This window comes from Pogona vitticeps, chromosome 2 (genome assembly GCF_051106095.1).
Source record: "Pogona vitticeps strain Pit_001003342236 chromosome 2, PviZW2.1, whole genome shotgun sequence".
Lineage (NCBI taxonomy): Eukaryota > Metazoa > Chordata > Lepidosauria > Squamata > Agamidae > Pogona > Pogona vitticeps.
The window spans coordinates 20,211,866-20,232,750 of record NC_135784.1 but is presented as its reverse complement, the minus strand read 5'-3'; the positions used below and the strand labels follow the sequence as shown (position 1 = coordinate 20,232,750).

General features: G+C 45.9%; 1 non-coding gene across 1 annotated transcript; it reads right to left on the bottom strand.

The window, feature by feature from the left end:
* Positions 1–6,488: 6,488 nt before the first annotated feature.
* Positions 6,489–6,595, bottom strand: LOC144587681 (U6 spliceosomal RNA). The gene has a single exon (XR_013542840.1). It is a non-coding gene; the product is annotated as a U6 spliceosomal RNA (small nuclear RNA).
* Positions 6,596–20,885: the final 14,290 nt, after the last annotated feature.

Below are 20,885 nucleotides of genomic sequence, written 5' to 3'. Positions count from 1 at the left end.
AGAAGCCAGAAGACTTCTCATTCTGCTTCCTTGATGAGTCGCCCACCAGGAGTCCTGCTGGCAGACATCCATCTGTGTGTGTGGCTGACTTCCTTAATCTATTGCTAAGAGACTCTTTGCTATCCTATTATCTGGTGATCACCCCAAAGCCCATCAGCCTGCTCATTGCCTGAACCCAACATTTTCCCTGTGTTCCTAGTTTTCTAAGGAAACGATAGATTTCCTTCTGTCATTGGCACAGTGCCCACTTCAGCCGTGGCAGGAGCAGTGGCCTGGGGCAATCCCTTTTGGTGGGTTCTGGCAGGGATTTTCCACCCCCTGATCTTGTCCCTGTCTTCTCCAAGAGGCTGAGAAAACCCTACATGTTCTACCAACAGCCCACATCCTTGATTGAAGAAATCTGAGGGTGATATCCTGTATCTCCCAAGTCCCAACCTCACCCACTGAGATCTTTGCCTCCATCTTTTCTCTTCTATTTTCCTGTTGTATGTCATGGATCCTCAGACGCTGCTAAGGCTGATTTCCCCATGGCTGAGAAACCTTCATTTGACACCAAAAGGAGTCTCCAGTGATGAGAAAACAATTGGGGAATTGAGGAAGGTGCCATTTTGATGGGTAATACTATGAGGATACGTATTTTTTTTCCTGTGTGAAAGGGAAGGTCTATATATATATATATTCCTCCCCTGGATTTATGGGACTGGGAGTGGAGGGATGCTGTTCTTTAGTTCTTTTTACACATCAAACCAGTGTTTGTTTGTTTGTTTGTTTGTTTGTTTGTTTGTTTGTTTGTTTGTTTGTTTTTATATCCCGCCTATATAGTCAACTCAGGACCACTCTAGGCGGCTAACAATCAGCAATTAATAAAAATAAACATATATAAAACAGCATAAATAATAAGAACCTTACAAAGATAGAAAACCAGTGGAGAGGGAAAGAAGAGGAACACCAAGGTGGTGAGCGCCCCCACATCAAGGTAGGGCCGCAGCTGGGCTATCTGCCTGAGATGAAAAAAGGCGGTGCGGACCACCGGCGCCACCTGTGATTCCATGGTGAGCGCTGGGTCCAGGTGGATCCCCAAGCTGCGGACCCCATCCTTGGCGGGCAGAGTCCCCCTCCCAAAAGAGAGGGAGTTTCCCAAATCCCCAACTGTGCCCGCCCCCACCCTCAGTACCTCTGTCTTGTCTGGGTTCAGCCTCAGCCCGTTCTCCTGCATCCATTTCAGTACGGCCTCCAGGCAGCGCTGAAGGCACAAAACGGCATCTCCTGCAATTGGCAAAAAGGAGATGTAGAGCTGGGTGTCATCCGCATACTGATGACATGATGCCCCACATCCCCTGATGACCCCACCCAGCGGCCTCATGACGATATTAAACAGCATTGGGGAGATAATCGATCCCTGTGGAACCCCACAATTGAGGCTCCATGGGGCCGAGACACTCTCCCCAAGCTGCAATCTCTGGGGACGGTCCTCCAAGAAGAAACGAAGCCAGGCCAATGCCAGGCCACCTATTCCCAACTCGGAGAGCCTCCCCACAAGGATACCGTGGTCAATGGTATCAAAGGCGGCTGAGATGTCGAGGAGGACCAGCAGAGACACTTTGCCCCTGTCGGCCTCCCTCAGTAGGTCATCACACAGGGTGACCAATGCCGTTTCTGTACCATGGCGCGGCCTGAAGCCCGACTGAAATGAATCCAGGACATGTGTTTCGTCCAGGAGCGCTTGAAGCTGATCGGCCACCACCCTCTCAACCACCTTGCTTAAGAAAGAAACGTTGGCGACGGGTCTATAATTGCCAATTTCATCCACCGCCAAACTAGGTTTCTTCTTAATGGGCCTAATGAGTGTGTCTTTCAGGAGAGACCCATGAATTATTGCCATGGCCCATTCTGTTGTTAAAGGCCTGGCTGCTTTGATTAGCCAGGCCGGGCAAGGGTCCAAAGAGGAGGTGGTGGCACGGCAGCGATCAATCGCCCTGGCCACAGAGTCAGGCATAACAGGCTGAAAAGAGTCAAGTATCACTGGGCAGTTGTGATTTTTAGTTTTCCAAGACTTTTTGTAATAGCAACCAGTTCCTCAGTTTCTTCTGTCCATGAGGCCATGAGTGAAGAGGTGACCTTTATTCTGTCTGACACAGATGGCCTTAACTGTACAAGTGCAGGATAGGAGCGATTCTGAGGCACATCCGTACTTAACTTTACATGATCAGTATGTGTTTGTTTACTTGTTATCTTTATATCCCACATTTCTTCTGAGATGCTCAGAGCTTTCTTCTGAATTACTTCTGTTTTCTACGGCAACCGTGAGGGAGGCCTCGCTGAGAGGGAGGGAACGGTTTCATGGTTCTTGAGAGATCAGAATGGGATCAACCAAGGCCTTGCCCCACCTCTTAACCCGGTGGCTTCAAAATATTTTGGCATCACAACCTCTTTTTCATTCCTGAGAAACATTCAGGCTTCCCCTTGCCTGTTTTGCCATCAACCAGATCATTTAAACAAAAAAAATGCAACCTATCATCTAAAATGAAAAATAAATGCAAATAATTTTTGTCCTATGTTGAGGAGGTCAAATATATTACTGAAAAACATACTGTAAGTAGAAAAAGATGATCAATCCCAGTCAAACAGACTGAATTAGCTCAAAGAACTTCACAGGTTTAGCTTTCAAGTAAAAGCTTTGATAAAGCAATAAAAGATCAAGTCTTCAACAAGGAGAACACGTCCTGTCAGCAAATATTTGACCACTTGTGACCCTGAAAATAATAAGAACATAAGAAGAGCCCTGCCGGATCAGGCCAAGAGCCCGTCTCGTCCAGCTTCCTGTAGCTCACAGGGGCCTCACCAGATGCCTCTGGGAGTCCATGAGACAACGAGATCCCTGTCTCTGGTTTCCTTTTCCCCTGCATCTGCCATTTAGAGGTACCTTCCTTTTAAGGTAGGTGCCATCCAATCCCCTATTAAAGACATCTTGGAAAGGTGCTATCACCACATCCTGTGGCAAGGAGGTCCACAGACTAACAACACGCTGGGTAAAGAAATATTATCTTTTGTCTTTTCTCACTATCCCAAGTTCCATTGGAGTGGATGTCCCCTGGTTCTGGTATTGTCTGAGAGGGAAAAGAGCTTCCCTCTATTCACTTTATCCATCGCCTGCATAACTTTATACTGTATGTTTCAGTCATGTCCCCCTCAAGTGGCTTTTCTCTCGACTAAAGAGCCCCAAACACTATAGCCTTTCCTCATAAGGTAGGTGCCCCAGTCCAATCATCCTTTTGTGTGTGTGTTTAGTCATTTAGTCGTGTCCGACTCTTCGTGACCCCATGGACCAGAGCACGCCAGGCCCTCCTGTCTTCTACTGCCTCCCGGAGTTGTGTCAGGTTCATGTTGGTTGCTTCGCAGATACTGTCCAGCCATCTCATCCTCGGTCGTCCCCTTCTCCTCTTGCCATCACACCTTCCTAACATCAAGGTTTTTTCCAAGGACTCTTTTCTTCTCATGAGATGGCCAAAGTACTGGAGCCTCAGCTTCAGGATCTGTCCTTCCAGTGAGCACTCAGGGTTGATTTCCTTTAGAATTGATAGGTTTGTTCTCCTTGCAGTCCAGGGGATTCTCAAGAGCCTCCTCCAGCACCACAATTCAAAGGCATCAATTCTTCGGCGGTCTGCTTTCTTTATGGTCCAGCTCTCACTTCCATACATCACGACAGGAAAAACCATAGCTTTGACTATTTGGACTTTTGTTGGCAAGGTGATGTCTCTGCTTTTCAAGATGCTGTCAAGATTTGTCATCGCTTTTCTCCCAAGAAGCAGGCGTCTTTTAATTTCAGGGCTGCTGTCTCCATCTGCAGTGATCATGGAGCCCAGGAAGATAAAATTTGACACCGCCTCCATATCTTCCCCTTCTATTTCCCAGGAGGTGATGGAACCAGTGGCCATGATCTTAGTTTTTTTTGATGTTGAGTTTCAGACCATTTTTTGCACTCTCCTCTTTCACTCTCATTACAAGGTTCTTTAATTCCTTCTCACTTTCTGCCATCAGAGTGGTATCATCTGCATATCGGAGGTTGTTGATATTTCTTCCGGCAATCTTAATTCCGGCTTGGGTTTCTTCCAGTCCAGCCTTCCGCATGATGTATTCTGCATATAAGTTAAATAAGCTGGGGGACAATATACAGCCTTGCCGTACTCCTTTCCCAATTTTGAACCACTCAGTTGTTCCATGACCAGTTCTGACTGTTGCTTCCTGTCCCACATATAGGTTTCTCAGGAGACAGATAAAGTGGTCAGGCACTCCCATTTCTTTAAGAACTTGCCATAGTTTGCTGTGGTCCACACAGTCAAAGGCTTTCGCATAGTCAATGAAGCAGAAGTAGATACTTTTCTGGAACTCTCTGGCTTTCTCCATAATACAGCGCACGTTAGCAATTTGGTCTCGAGTTCCTCTGCCTCTTCGGAATCCAGCTTGTACTTCTGGGAGTTCTCGGTCCACATACTGCTGAAGCCTACCTTGCAGGATTTTGAGCATAACCTTGCTAGCGTGCGAAATGAGTGCAATTGTACGGTAGTTGGAGCATTCTTTGGCACTGCCTTTCTTTGGGATTGGGATGTAGACTGATCTTTTCCAATCCTCTGGCCACTGTTGAGTTTTCCAAACTTGCTGGCATATTGAATGTAGCACCTTAACAGCATTATCTTTCAAGATTTTAAATAGTTCAACTGGAATGCCATCACCTCCACTGGCCTTGTTGTTAGCCAGGCTTTCTAAGGCCCACTTGACTTCGCTCTCCAGGATGTCTGGCTCAAGGTCAGCAACTACATTGTCTGGGTTGTCCGGGATATCCAAATCTTTCTGATATAATCCTCTGTGTACTCTTGCCACCTCTTCTTGACGTCTTCTGCTTCTGTTAGGTCCCTCCCATTTTTGTCTTTTATCATGTTCATCTTTGCGCAAAATGTTCCTCTAATATCTCCAATTTTCCTGAACAGATCTCTGGTCTTTCCTTTTCTGTTATCTTCCTCTATTTCTTTGCATTGTTCATTTAAGAAGGCCCTCTTGTCTCTCCTTGCTATTCTTTGGAAGTCTGCATTCAATTTTCTGTAACTTTCCCTATCTCCCTTGCATTTTGCTTCCCTTCTCCTCTCTGCTATTTCTAAGGCCTCGTTGGACAGCCACTTTGCTTTCTTGCATTTCCTTTTCTTTGGGATGGTTTTCGTTGCTGCCTCCTGGACAATGTTACGAGCCTCTATCCAAAGTTCTTCAGGCACTCTGTCCACCAAATCTAGTTCCTTAAATCTGTTCTTTACTTCCACTGTGTATTCATAAGGGATTTGGTTTAGATTATACCTGAGTGGCCCAGTGGTTTTTCCTACTCTCTTCAGTCTAAGCTTGAATTTTGCTATGAGAAGCTGATGATCAGAACCGCAGTCAGCTCCAGGTCTTGTTTTTACTGACTGTATAGAGCTTCTCCATCTTTGGCTGCAGAAAATATAATCAATCTGATTTCGATATTGCCCATCTGGTGATTTCCGTGTATAGAGTCGCCTCTTGTGTTGTTGGAAAAGAGTGTTTGTGATGACCAGTTATTCTCTTGACAAAACTCTATTAGCCTTTGTCCTGCTTCGTTCTGAACTCCAAGGCCAAACTTCCCTGTTGTTCCTTTTATCTCTTGGCTCCCTACTTTAGCATTCCAGTCCCCTAGAATGAGAAGAACATCTTTCTTTGGTGTCAGTTCTAGAAGGTGTTGTAAATCTTCATAGAATTGTTCAATTTCAGTCTCCTCAGCAATGCTGGTTGGTGCATAAACTTGGATTATTGTGATGTTGAATGGTCTGCCTTGGATTCGTATTGACATCATTCTATCATTTTTGAGAGTGTATCCCATTACAGCTTTTCCCACTCTTTTGTTGACTATGAGGGCTACTCCATTCCTTCTACGGGATTCTTGCCCACAGTAGTAGATATGATAATCATCTGAGCTGAATTCGCCCATTCCTGTCCATTTTAGTTCACTGATGCCCAGGATGTCGATGTTTATTCTTGCCATCTCCTGTTTGACCACCTCCAGCTTCCCAAGGTTCATAGATCTTACATTCCAGGTTCCTATGCAGTATTTTTCTTTACAGCATTGGACTTTCCTTTCACTTCCAGGCACGTCCACAGCTGAGCGTCCTTTCGGCTTTGGCCCAACCACTTCATTAGCTCTGGAGCTACTTGTACTTGTCCTCCACTCTTCCTCAGTAGCATGTTGGACGCCTTCCGACCTGAGGGGCCCATCTTCCAGCGTCATATCTTTTAGCCTTTTGTTTCTGATCATGGGGCGTTCCTGGCAAAGATACTGGAGTGGCTTGCCATTTCCTACTCCAGGTGGATTGCGTTTAGTCGGAACTCTCCACTATGTCCTGTCCGTCTTGGGTGTCCCTGCACGGCATAGCCCATAGCTTTTCTGAGTCACTCAAGCCCCTTCACCACGACAAGGCAGCAATCCATGAAAAAATATGGAACGCTTCACGAATTTGCGTGTTATCCTTGCGCAGGGGCCATGCTAATCTTCTCTGTATCGTTCCAATTTTAGTATATGTGCTGCCGAAGCGAGCACAATCATCCTTTTAGTCCCTCTCTTCTGCACCTTTTCCAGTTCCACAATGTCTTTCAATTTTCAATCCCCATTTGAAATCATACTTAGCATGATCTTTACTGCCACCATACACTAGTTTGACACTTTCATTGAGCCGCCCACCAGCACAGCAAGATCTATTTCCTGATATGTCATGATCAGCTCAGAACCCATTAGCTGATAAATAATGTTTTAATTTTTTGCCCCAATACGCACTACTTTACATTTTCTTCCTTTAAAACACATTTCTTATTTTGCCGCTCATTCTCCCAGTCTGGAGAGATCCTCCTGGAGCTCTTCACAATCCCTTCTGGCCTTCACCACCCAGAAAAGGTTAGTGTCATCTGCAAACCTGGCCTCCCCACTGCTTATCCCTGTCTCCAGATCATTTATGAAAAGTTTCACAGATCCCTGGGGCAGACCACTCTTCACCTCTCTCTGTTATGAAAATTGCCCATTGACACCTATTCTGTTTCTGATTCTCAACCAATTCTAAATCCATAAGAGGACCTGTCCCCTATCCCCTGACTGTGGATTTTTCTCAGCAACCTTTTGTGAGGGACCGTGTCAAAGGCCTTCTAAAAATCCACATAGACCATATCCACTGGTTCAGCCGCATCCACATGCCTCTTCACCTATTCAAATAATTCTAAAAGGTTTGTGAGGCAAGACTTACTCTTACAGAAGCCATGCTGATTTTCCCTCAGCAAGGCTTGTTCTTCTATGTGTTTTAAGATTTTGTCTTGGATGAGACTTTCCACCATCTTCCTTGGAACAGACATTAGACTAACTGGCCTGTAATTTCCTGGGTTCCCCCTCAGTTCTTCTCTTTTAAAAGATTGGCGTGACATGTGCTTTCCTCTGGCCCTGTAGCTGTTTTAAGGGGCAAGTTCTATATTTTAGTTAAGAGATCAGCAACTTCATTTCTCAGTTCCTTCATAACCCTTGGCTGGATGCCATCTAGGTCTTTGTTGTTGTTTAGTCATGTCCAACTCTTCGTGACCCCAATGGACCAGAGCACGCCAGGCCGTCCTGTCTTCCACTGCCTCCCGGAGCTGGGCCAAACTCATGTTGGTCGCTTCAATGACACTGTCCAACCATCTCATCCTCTGTCGTCCCCTTCTCCTCTTGCCCTCACACTTTCCTAACATCAGGGTCTTTTCCGGTGAGCACTCAGGCTTGATTTCCTTTAGGATTGATAGGTTTGTTCTCCTTGCAGTCCAGGGGACTCTCAAGAGTCTCCTCAGGCACCACAATTCAAAAGCATAAATTCTTCAGCGGTCAGCTTTCTTTATGGTCTAGCTCTCACTTCCGTACATCACTACAGGAAAAACTATAGCTTTGATTATTTGGACTTTTGCTGGCAAGGTGATGTCTCTGCTTTTTAAGATGCTGTCGAGGTTTGTCATCGCTTTCCTCCCAACAAGAAGGCGTCTTTTATTTATTTATTTATTTATTTATTTGTTTGTTTGTTTGTTTGTTTGTTTATTTATTTATTTATTTATTTATTTATTTATTTATTTATTTATTTATTTATTTATTTATTTATTTATTTATTTAATTCCCTGCCTATCTGGTCGGTGAGGACCACTCTAGGCGGCTAACAACCATAAAAACAATACAATAAAAGTGTAAATAGACAGTTCTGAATGATAAAAACACTACATTACATTACACGATACACGAAACAGAAAGAGAGGAAAGAGGGGGGTCAGGAAGTATGTGTTGGAAAGGCCTGCTGAAACATCCATGTCTTTAATTGCTTCTTAAAGATACCCAGCGAGGGAGACCCACAAATCTCAGGAGGTAGATTGTTCAAGAGGTGAGGAGCCACCGCTGAGAAGGCCTGATTTTTGTCTTTTCCTTCCGTGCCTCCCTCGGCGTTAGGCTCCTCAGCCTCACCTCCTGGTTCGCATGAGTGACACGGGTAGATCTTGGTGGAAGTAGGCGTTCCGCTGCTGTCACCATCTGCAGTGATCATGGAGCCCAAGAAAGTAAAATCTCTCACTACCTCCATATCTTCCCCTTCTATTCGCCAGGACGTGATGGGACCAGTGGCCATGATCTTAGTTTTTTTTATGTTGAACTTCAGACCATTTTTTGCACTCTCCTCTTTCACCCTCATTACAAGGTTCCTTAATTCCTCCTCACTTTCGTCCATCAGAGTGGTATCATCTGCATATCTGAGGTTGTTGATATTTCTTCCGGCAATCTTAATTCCGGCTTGGGATTCCTCCAGTCCGGCTTTTCGCATGATGTATTGTGCATATAAATTAAATGAGCAGGGGGACAATATACAGCCTTGTCGTACTCCTTTCCCAATTTTGAACTAATCAGTGTCTTATTGATCTTCAATTTATCTTATTGATCTCTAGGTCTTATTGATCTTCAATTTATCGATTAGGTCTAAGACATCCTCTTTTATCCTATGTTTGATTTAATTAATTAGTCAGGAGGGTCCGTTCAAGCGGCGGAATCTGCCCAGGGTCTTCTGTCATGAAGTCAGATGTGAAGAACTCATTTAATTTCTCTGCCATCTCCAAGTCCCCCTCTACCCCATCATCATTCTGAGGGCCAGCTGCTTCTCTGGCAGATTTCCTATTTAAAGAAGCTTTTATCATTCCCCTTTATATTGCTGGCCATATGTCCCTTAAAGTCTTTATTTGTCTTCTGTCTCATCTTCTTACATTTCTTTTGCCAGAGTTTTGTCCCCCCCCCCCCCAATTTGGGAAGGATTTCCATTTACGGAAGGACCCCTCCTTGCCCTTCAAAGCCTCTCTAATTCTGCTGGTTTACCGTGCTGGCACCCCCTTGGACTTAGTTGAGCCCTTCTGTCTTTGTGGTAAACACTTCCTTGGGCCTCTGCTATCTTTATTTTATACAGGCTCCATGCACTCTGGAGGGATTGGATTCTTTTTACCTTCCCTTTCCACTTTTTTTCTATGTAGTTTTCTTATCGGAGGGAAGTCCGCCCTTCGAAAATCAAGAGTTTTTCTGTTAGATTTGCTTGACAACCTTCTTCCCACATGCATGGCGAAAGAGATCACGGCCTGGTCACTATTTCCTAGCGGCTCGGGGACGTGCATTCTATTGGAGTCCCACCCCCAGGATATTTGAAGAGGAGTTTGTTTTCCTGAGCGGGATCTTCATTTCGGTGTCATCCTCCTTTAGGCCGAGTAACCTGAGAGATGCAGCGTGGAAAAGTCTCGCATTTCTCCCTAGTTTCATTGTAGGGTTTACAGAGGAAGATGAGAGACAGAATACTGGATTGCTGCAGGAGAGAAAGAGGAAAGGTAATCATTTACAGGAAAGATGTTCACAGATTTCCCTCAGAGATCTTATTAGTCCTCTTATTTCTGGATCATTGTTTTCTTTTCTGGCTTTGCCTGGTGAAAGGCAACAATGGATCTATTCAGTTCTACATCTGGAACGTGTTGGGTGTGCAATGAACGTGCGCCAAGGAGAACCTCTGGTATTCTTTAAGATTTATGAATGACACTACAATTGGATGTTTTTTCTCACTTTGGGGAGCACTGCTTCAAGATGCAGGATCAGCCTCTCCTTTAGTGGTGCCTGCAGGTGGCTTAGTTGAACTGACTTTGTTCTGGAGTAAGATTTATAGTGCTACACAGGTGAGTATTCTTTAACCCACAGGAATCTGATATATAGGTGAGTATCTTTAGGTGTCAGATCCTGATCAGGAAGCCTGACTGCTTCAGGAGTCCTACAGATATTTATAGAGCACCCAGGCAAAGAACAGATGTCTTTCTAAAAGTTTCATTTCTGAAAAGTCTCCAGGTTCCATAATTCAAACACAGCAAGTCTCAAGTATATTGAAGACGGTCCTACAGTTGTATACTTGTGCATTCAATTGACCCATTTTTCCTGAATATTGACTGTGTTGTTGAGGTGAGTGTTTCTTCATTTAGAGATGTGGTGGTGCTGCAGGTTAAACTGCAGAAGCCTCTGTGCTGCAAGGTCAGAAGACCCACCATCATAAGATTGAATCCACGCGAAAGAGGGCGCTCCCGTCGCTTGTTCCAGCTGCTGCCAACCTAGCCATTCGAAAGTATGCAAAAATGTGAGTCGATAAATAGGGACCACCTTGGTGGGAAGGTCACGACGTTCCATGCCTAGTCGCGCTGGCCATGTGACTATGGAAATGGTCTATGGACAAACGCTGGCTCTACGGCTTGGAGATGGGGATGAGCACCGCCCCCTAGAGTCAGACACGACTGGACTAAAGGTCAAGGGGAACTTTTTTACCTTTATGCTATTTCTTCATTCGAAGGGCTACCTGTATCCCTTCTTCCAGCTGCTGTGCTTTCCAGCAAGTGTGTGTGATGCTTCGTGACATCAAATGAACGTAGGCAGATGATACAGTGGTACCTCGACTTATGAACTTAATCCATATTGGAACGGTGTTCGTACGTCGAAAAGTTTATAAGTCAAGGCAACCTTTTCCATAGGAATGCACTGGAAATCATTTAATCCATTCAGGCTGTTTTTCATTCATATGTCGAGGCGCTGTTCATAGGTAGAGGCATTAGTTCCCGTAGGAAGTAATGCAAAGCCGGTTAATCCGTACTCTACCACTAGGTGGAGAATATTTTTTAATTTTTTTCTTCTTTTGACCTACACTGAACTTAGGTTTAAAAAAAAAGGGCAGGAAAGAGTTTTTTCAAAAAAATGTTCGTAAGTCAAGGCTCCATTTGCAGGTCGAAGCAACTTTTTGTGACCGGGGACATTTGTAACTTGAATCGTTCACAAGTGGAGACATTCATAATTCTAATTGTTCACAAGTGGAGACATTCGTAACTCCAATCGTTCGCAAAAGGGGATGGTCGTAACTGGAATCATTTGCAAGTGGAGACATTCGTAACTAATTGTTCTCAAGTGGAGGCATTCGCAACTGCAATCGTTGGCAAGTGGAGACGTTTATAATTCCAATCGTTCGCAAGTGGAGACGTTCATAACTTGAATCGTTTGTATGTGAAGACATTGGTAAGTCCAATCATTTGCAAGTGGAGACGTTCGCAACTGCAATCGTTTGTAAGTGCAGACGTTCGCAACTGCAATTGTTCGCAAGTGGAGATGTTTGTAACTCAAACTGTACACAAGTTCAGATATTCGTAACTTGAATTGTTCGCAAGTTGAGACATTCATAACTCAAATCGTTCACAAGTGGAGACGTTCACAACTGGAATCGTTCACAAGTGGAGACATTTGTAACTCAAATCGTTCGCAAGTGGAGACGTTTGTAACTCATGACGTTCGCAAGTGGAGACTTCTTAAGTACCACTATACCCGAAAGCTTCTTGGTATGGTATTAGAGCAAGCTGAAACTGTCCCGGAAAGTATCAGGAATACCAATCATTTAGCAAGAATGCCCTGAACTGCACAATCGTGAAATGAACCTCATGACACTGGCCCTTCGCAACAAGTTCCTAAAGGTGTGTCAATCATGTTCCAGATATTATCTTGAAAGAGACCAACGCTGGGTAAGTAATTTCCATGAATTCCAAAGATGTGGCAATGAGGGTGCCTTTGGAATCTCCCTTTGGAAGAGGTAAAAGCACGGCATAACTAAATTTGCCCTCCTGCCCCAGATGTCGTCCTCCAGAGTCGCCTGTAAAGCAACGTCGCAAAAGACAGTCTCAGGGGCTTTCGTTGTGCACCCAAAGGAGCCCAACCCCCAGGATATCTGAAGAGGAGTTTGTTTTCCTGAGCGGGATCTTCGTGATGAGAGACAGAAGAGTAGATGGCTGCAGGAGAGGAAGAGGAAAGGTGATAATTTATAGGAAGGATGTTCACCGGTAATGTCACATTCACCCACAAGACGACCTGGATGCGAGCCGTTCCTAATTGCATGGAGAGCATCTCTGAAAATCCACAGTATCTGTTGTAAGGTTTCAGTTCAGAAACAATCACAAGGGAAAGAAGATTCAGTCCAGCTTCAGTCAGAGCTGGGCCTTTTGCAAATCAATCGCAGAGGTCTTCAGACCGAAGGAGAACCAATCAGCAAGAAATGCTAAAAAAGAAGGAAGAAAAACCTGGAGGGAGAAGCTGCTGAAACACAAGGAGATGTCAACTCAGATGTGGAAGAGGTCGACCCAAATGTGGAAATGTTGAAAGGGTCGGGAAGGAATTTTCCTCCAGGGCCAATTGGCCCGAGGTCCTGGAGGTTTTTCGCCTTCCCCTGGGCATCCAGCAGGCATCACACAAATTTGACTGTGGAATCATTTCAACTAATGTTGTAATTGAAACATACTCGGGCACTAACCAGGAAAATAAGGACTGTACTCAAAATGATCACTAATTATAAACATGAAACATCTACCCTTTCTAAATTAAAAAACATGTCGTACTCCAGAAATCAGGAAGTAATACACTTCGTAACATAACATACTTCAGAAATCAAGAAGCCTGACTGCTTGGACAAAAGATATTAGAATATACCAAATGTGGCTTGTAGCCAAAAATGAAATAATAGGAGTTGGGTATTTGCTTACATGGTTTTTACGCTGCACACATAATTACGAGGGTCAGCTAAAGGGTCTTCCCTGTTGACTCAAGACTTAATAACATACAGCGGCATTTCTTTTTAAAAAACAAAAAGCTAAAACAGCTGCAGTTTCCTCTTTCAAGTGACTTATTTGCCCCCCTACAATAACCTCTGTCTTCATTGCATTCAACTTCTTCCAGCATAAAACCTGTTTCTCCGTTCATCCAGGTGGTATTCTGAGTTACTATCTTTTATCCCTTTGTCTCACTGTTGCTTTCTCTGCCTTCTCATTTTGCATCACCACTGGTTTCCAAGTCATGCTTTGCCAGTGGGAAGAAGTGGAAACCATAAGGTGTGAAATCAAGGTTGTCGGGAGCAAGGTTCAGGTTTGGGATGGGTTTAAAGTGGGATTTGGATTTAAATTTGGGGTTTGGGGCTCAGTGAAGGTTTAAATTATCTTTGGGGTTAGGGTAAGGTTTAGAATTGAGCAGACACGTGCTTGGGTTATGTGGCGATCAATGTGAAGCATGCCGTTCGTCAATGCTTCAGCATCAACACACATATAACCACAAGCGGCTTTCGTTGACCGAGCAGAAATAATCGTGTTCTACTCTGAAAAGCTCATTAACCACACATTCGTTTGTACAGGTGGACACCCTTTGCAGTTTCGCATTGGCTACAAATCGAATTTTCATTGCAACATTGAGCCACAGTCATGCACGTACACAGGGCAGGAAGGGGATCATGTGAAATAATACTACATCAATATTGCAGAACATCAAACATTTGGACAGTCAAACAGGGAAAGCTTTTCAGCTGATTGTCATGATTGTTGGACCTATATGCCTGCTGACCGCTGTAGTTACAGCACCAATGAAATTGCTGAGTAGAAGGTGGGAGAAAGGTGTCTGCTTCCCCGTGGCCCTTGCTGGCATGCCCAGGGTAGCGTTGATCGCCACTTTGGGGTCGGGAAGGGATTTTCCTCCAGGGCTGATTGGCTGGGAGACCCTGGAGGTTTTTTGCCTTCCTCTGGGCATCCAGCATGCGTCACACCTTAAGCCTCTTGGGATACCTTAAATAAATCTTATATTAAAATGAGCTGAAACTTGAAATTAAGGAAAGAAAATGTGGTCTTATTGGAAAACCAATAAAAGCCACAAATTTGGAAACAGAGATTGCGTCTTTCTCGCTTTTTTAAATTGTTTCAATAAGTGTTTGGTTGATTGAAAAAAACAAAACCCTGGGGAAGGTCAGCAGATCAATGAAAGCATCGTGTCGGGGTTTTCCTCGCGGAATTACGTTTTTCAGCGGTTTCAGCAGAGTATATGGCGGTCTAGGCAGTCCAGCAATAAACACACGCAATCCGGCAGCATTTCGTGCAGCAAAGTGTATTTACAGCAGCAGCATTGCAGGCATATGTGATCTCCAACCAAGTGAAGATAATACTGACTGTACAAGTCTACATATATACATTTACATAACCAATCACATTTCAGATTACATCACTCCATTACTTCATCTTGGGTTACATCATCTTGGGTTGCATCATCTTCTGCTGAGTCACCCTGACTCATTCCCAGCACACCTGACAGACATGGTTGCTCATTACAGCATTTGATTCTGGTCAGGCCTATAATTTCTACCCTTTCCCACCTGCCGAATTTGGAGGACCCACAAGGTGTGGAGTTTGTATCCATTAATTCATCCGTCTATAGAGGAAAGAGCAGGGCTTGGAAAAGTTATTTCCCCAGAGAGCAGCTCCCGAAATCCATGGTGGCCATACTGGCTGACGTGATGTGCAAGTTTTAGCCCAGAATGCTTTTAGGTTTTGCATTTTCACCGTTATAAATGAAGCAGCCCATTCATGGCCTATTCTGCTAAGGGCTTACAAGACATTCTGGGGCAGCATTTTCCCAGCTCAGGCATCAGAAGGCAGGATGATGAAATCAAACACTACCAACCATCTATGTCCAGACACAAAAGTTACAGACAGTCCCAGGGCTCTCCCCAGAAGAAGGGGATGGGAAACCACACCTGAGTCTCCTCCACCTGGAAAACCCTGAAAAAGGTCACCCTAGGTCAACTGATTTGATGGCACACAAAACTATTCATTATATATTACCCAAACCTCAGGCTTGCCTCTGGAACAGAAGAGATAGAGAGCTTTAGTAGAACCTCCTCCCTCTCATCCGTTAGCTCCCTAGTGTCTAGAGATTACGTTTAATATTTATTTCTGGAATCTGGTGCCTTTTCCGCAGACCTGGGACCTCAGGTAGCTTAGAAGAGAGTTAAGAACAACAGTCAATTACAAAGGCATACAATCATAAACAGTAAAAACAATGTTCGCCGTTTCTATTAAAATGCAATTAAGACTCCAGGGTTTGTTTGTCCTTAAAAGAAGAGAAATCCAGTCCTTGGCTGCAGTTTTATAGTTTGAGGCTGGCCAATGGCCAGCAGGAATATAAGGTCATTGCCCGCCGCTGGATGGAGTGTCATGTTAGCTTTTTCCTCCAGATGCTTCAGAATTTCTCCTTTGGACACCAGTCCATCACCCACATCTTCTCAGATGTCCCCAATTGGTGTATAAGGTGGTTTTGCTTCCTCCGTCCACGGCTTTGAACCATGCAAGTCAATCTGTTTCAAGCAAAAGGCAGCCTCCACGCGGTTTATTTTGTTTTTGCTCCGCTTGGCTTTTTGACTCCTGTTCCCAGGATCCTTTTCAATATTTGAGGACACCGAATTTCCTTTGCAGGAGCTGGTTGTGCAAAGGATGGAAGTGCCGCGCCCCCCTTCCTGTTCACTCAGCAATTTCGGAAGGGGCAGCCGTGTGGGTCTGTGCGGGCAAAATCCAAAGGAACTAATACAAAATCCAAAGGAACTAATACAAAACAAGACAAAACCGTGGTGGCACCTTAAAGACTAACGGTTATATTTTAATGTGAGCTTTCATGGACATGCCCACTTCGTCAGACATGCAAAAAAAGGACTGAAATGTTGAGTGAAATGTGTGTCACCCATTTCCATATGTCTGACATTGTGGATGCGCCTGGTGATGATTATTGTCTTTCCTCCTCCATGGGACTTCTCTATTGGACACTCCAGAAACATTAGAATCAAGGCTCTCGATTGTGTTCTCCAGAAGTACTTCTTTCTGTTTCAGGGAGAGATGGTTGCATTGAAGTGGTTTTGCAGGGACAGGATCCCACCCAATGCTCCTCCTCAACCTCTGTGGGTTGGCTTGGAGAAGACCGCTCTTGGAAATTCTGGAGCACTGATGCGACTTGACCTGTCTGTGGAGATCGGCCGAGGGGGGGGGTGGCAAGCTAAGGGCACTCTCGGGACAGCCTGCAATGCCTTTGCTTCAACAACGGTTTGCAAGGCCATCAGGAACGAATAAAGAACTTGGCCACTTCTTCTCATGTAGGGCAGGGAGGAGTTTGGTTCTTCTTGGCCATGGATTCCATTCAAACGTCATGGAAAGCTCCAGAAGGATTGTCTGCCAAAGAAAAGGGCCAAAGCCAAAATGGGCATTTGATTCAAAAGGCTAAATCCAACAGAAGAGACCCATTAAAACAAATGGGATTTCTTAGTCACATCCTGTGTAAGACACTGATTTCAGGAGGCTGGCTCTAGTTGAGACTCACCTTGGATTGAGGAACCTGGAGTAGCTCAGTGGGTTGGAGCGCGTGAGGGCCAAGAGTTCAAATCCCGACTGTGCCTCCTGGGGGAGAGGACAGGTGAGATCACCTGGAGTGTGTGAGGATGATGGGGTTACATGCTTTTTCACCCATGTAGCAGGTTGCCCTGTCCCAGAGCACTACCAGAAGGAAGAGTTGGTAAACCCCTCCCAAGGACTTTATACTTTCCACAAACCAGTTATCATCAACTTGGTAGCACATCAGTATTATTATGAGATTTGGCCAGGATGAATTCTCAACATTTCTGTTTTCAGCTGCCCATTTTTCTGTGAAGTTTCTGGAGGATTAAAAAAACCCCTCAATTGCTTAGTCTTTGGGGGGAGGGGGATCTTAGCGGCCCAATAAAAGAAAAATAAAAGGAGTTAGTTAAAGCATTACCAACTGTGCTTTAAAATTTTTTCTCATGGCTCACATGGCTAAGTTGCTTTCTTAATCCTAGAATTATGGATTCTATGGGGCCTCTTAAGGCCATCCAGTCCAACCCCCTGCTCCATGTAGGAATCCAGACTAAAGCAGATCTGACTGAGGCTGGGCCGGTTTTCTCTTGATGGCCTCCAGAGTTGGAGAACACATCACCTCCCGAGGTCTTAGGTTCCATTGATTAAACCTGCCCTCCAACACACTGATCAACCTTGTTGTGGGATGGGTAATTAACGTCAGAAGGGATTACACCCTTCCTAAGAACCACTGTGCTAAAAAGAAACCCTGGTGTCTCTTTATGTATGTACATGTGGGCATGTGTAGATTATTTACGCAGGTGGGTTTCCCAGCGAGGTGGCCAATTGCACAAGGAAACAGGGATCCTCTGCTGCATTCCGAACTGTTCAAAAGAGCAAGTGCAGCCTCATATAAAGGAAGAGGATGCTCCTGCACCTCGTCACGGAAACCTCATCCGTCAGAATTCCCTTTTCCACCCAATGGGTTTGTGGTGCAGGAGCCCTGCACCCGGATTCATGTGGCCCCAGGCACAAAGCACAGGAGGACAGCTGAGGGTAACGATTGGAGGAGCGGCAACCCCTCGTGTTAATTATGTGGTGTATGACAGATCCTTTCCCCCCCCCGCCCCCTCTTACCTCAAAAAACCTCATACTTCCTGCTAGGTAACTTATCTATAGGGTTGTTCTGTACCAACGAGTTGCCCAGATAGGCAGGGTATAAATCAAATGAACAACAACAACAACAACAACAACAACAACAACAACAACAACAACAACAACAACAACAACAACAACAACTTATAGCCACCCTAACAGAGATTTCAAGGTAAGTATATTTAAGGAGTGGTTTTACCAATTCCACACTCCCAGTGAGCTTCCATGGCTGAGCAGAGATTCGAACCCAGACCTCCTCCATCATTGTTTCCCCTAGTACAGTGGTCCCCAACCTTGGGCCTCCAGATGTTCTTGGGCTACAACTCCCAGAAGCCTTCACCACTACCTCTACTGGCCAGGATTTCTGGGAGTTGAAGTCTAAAAACATCTGGAGGCCCAAGATTGGGGACCACTGCCCTAGTACAACACACTGGGTATCCTGTATATCAGGGGTCTCAAACTCCATTTACCTGGGGGCCGCTGGAGGCAGAGTCTGGGCAAGGCTGGGCCGCATCAGATTTTCCGCCAAGCGGAGCAAGAGCCTGAGGAAGCCGCCCAGGAGTTTCTTTAGCCCATCTGGGGCTCGGAGGAGGAGGAGGAGGAGGGGCGCATGAGCCCTTGTCGCCAGCCATGACCCCCTCTGGCTCTTCTTCACTACCACCAGCAGCAGGACGAAGAAGCGGAGAAGGGACGAAGCACCGGCGACTGCCTAGCCGGGGGGGGGGAAGGAGGGCACGACATAAAAAAATTTTTAAAACCCTCACAGAATCACCTTGCCAAAGGAGAAAAGCGCCCACTGGTTCCCGTGAAATTAAACAGAATGAGGCAGGGGCCACACAGGTGTGCGCACATGCACAAAAACACAAACACACACATGGCGGTCCGGCAACCTTCCTCTGAGGGGCCCCCTCAAAAAAGGCGCACGCAGTAGCAGCAGCTACCCCCACCATGACAGAGGAGCAAACTTTGCGAGGCAAGCCCAGGCAGCCTTCAGAGCTGAGGCGGATGATGCAGGACGAAGAGGAGGAGGAGGAGGAGGAAGCATCGCCGGGTGCTGAAGCGGCCGCTGGCCGGGCTGGTCCTGGGGGTGCTGAGAGAGCGCCAGAGAGACGCTTCCCTGGAAGAGGCGGCGGTGGTAGCTGCTATTGGCGGCTTGGAGGCGCTCTTTGAGGATGGGCTGGGAGCGAGCTCCGCTCTCAGGCATCGCTCAGCAGCGGCTTGGGCACCTGGGGAAAAGGGCCGGCAGCATGCCTTGGTCACCAGCTCTCCCCTAAGGCAGCGCCTCTTGCACCCTCCATCCAGAACTGCAGCCTGCCAGCCGGCAGAGAGGTGAGCGGGCTAGCAGGCTGCAGTTCTGGATGGAGGGTGCATGAGGCGCTGTCTTGGGGGAGAGCCAGCGAGCGAGGTGAGGCTTTTTTTTTACTCTTGACAGCAGAGGACGGGGGAGCGCTTCGGGGGGGCAGGCAAGGCGGGGACCACAAACTGTCATCCAGAGGGCCGTAAACAGGTCCCAGGCTGCATGATTGAGACCCCTGCACTAGACAATGATTTCACTAGACAGCTATTTCAGTGGAACGGATTATCATAGTCTAGCGAGGCACCACTGTATATGGAAGTGAGAGCTGGACCATAAAGAAGGCTGACCGCCAAAGAATTGATGCTTTTGAATTGTGGTGCTTGAGGAGAGAGGCCCCTGGACTGCAAGGAGAACAAACCTATGCATTCTGAAGGAAATGAAATCTGAGTGCTCACTGGAGGGAAAGATCCTGAAGCTGAGGCTCCAGAACTTTGGCCATCTCATGAGAAGAGAAGACTCCCTGGAAAAGACCCTGATGTTGGGAAAGTGTGATGGCAAGAAGAGAAGGGGACGACAGAAGACGAGATGGATGGACAGTGTCATCGAAGCGACCAACATGAATTTGACCCAACTCCCAGGAGGCAGGGGAAGACAGGAGGGCCTGGCATGCTCTGGTCCATGGGGTCACAAGTTGGACACGACTAAACGGCTAAACAAGAACAACAATTTGGGAAGGATTTCCATTTATAGAAGGACCCCTCCTTGCACTTTAAACCCTCTCTAATTCTGCTCGTTAACCATACTGGAAACCTCTTGGACTTAGTTGAGGCCTTTTTTCTTTGTGGTAAAAACTTCTTTGGGCTTCTACTGCCGTTGTTTTAAACAGGCTCCATGTGCTCTGGAGAGATTGGGTTCTTTCAACTTCCCTTTCAACTTATTTATAACTAGTTTTTATATCAGAGGGATGCCCTCTGAAGTCCGCCCTTCAAAAATCAAGGGTTTTTGTCAGATTTGCTTAACACACCCCCACCCCAGCATGCATGCTGAAAGAGATTGCGGCATGGTTAGTATTTCCTAGCATCTCAGTGACATTCGCATCCCTAACCAGGTCCTGAGTCACCTGTCCTCTGGTGTGCTGCATCATAAGTTGCTCCAAGGCACAGTCATTTAGCATGTCAAGAAATCTGATCTCTCTTTCTTGACCCGAACACGCATTGCCCCAGTTGATGTGAGGATAATTGAAGTCCCCCATGATTACAGTCCTGTCCCTCTTGGACCCCTCCAATTTGTCTCCTCATTTCAAGTTCCCCCTCAAGTTTTTGATCTGGAGGATGACAGAAACCCTCCCCCCACTATCACATCGCTCCTTGGGCCTGGCAGTTTAACCCACAGTGATTCTATGATGGAGTCAGACCCGCCATCCATCTCCATTCTGCTGGATTCCAACCACACCTCCGACACGCCCAACCCTCTCCCTCCTACAGAGTTTATAGCCTGGGATTGAAGTGTCCCCTTAGTTCTCCGAATTCCACCAGGCTTCCGTTATGGCCACTATTTCAATGTTAATCCTAGCCACTAAATGTTCCAGCTCTCTCATCTTTGCTCAGATGCTTCGGGCATTTGCATATAAGCACCTGCTTAGCGTGTCCCCCAAGAAGGGCTGTTTGTTTGTTACTTTTTT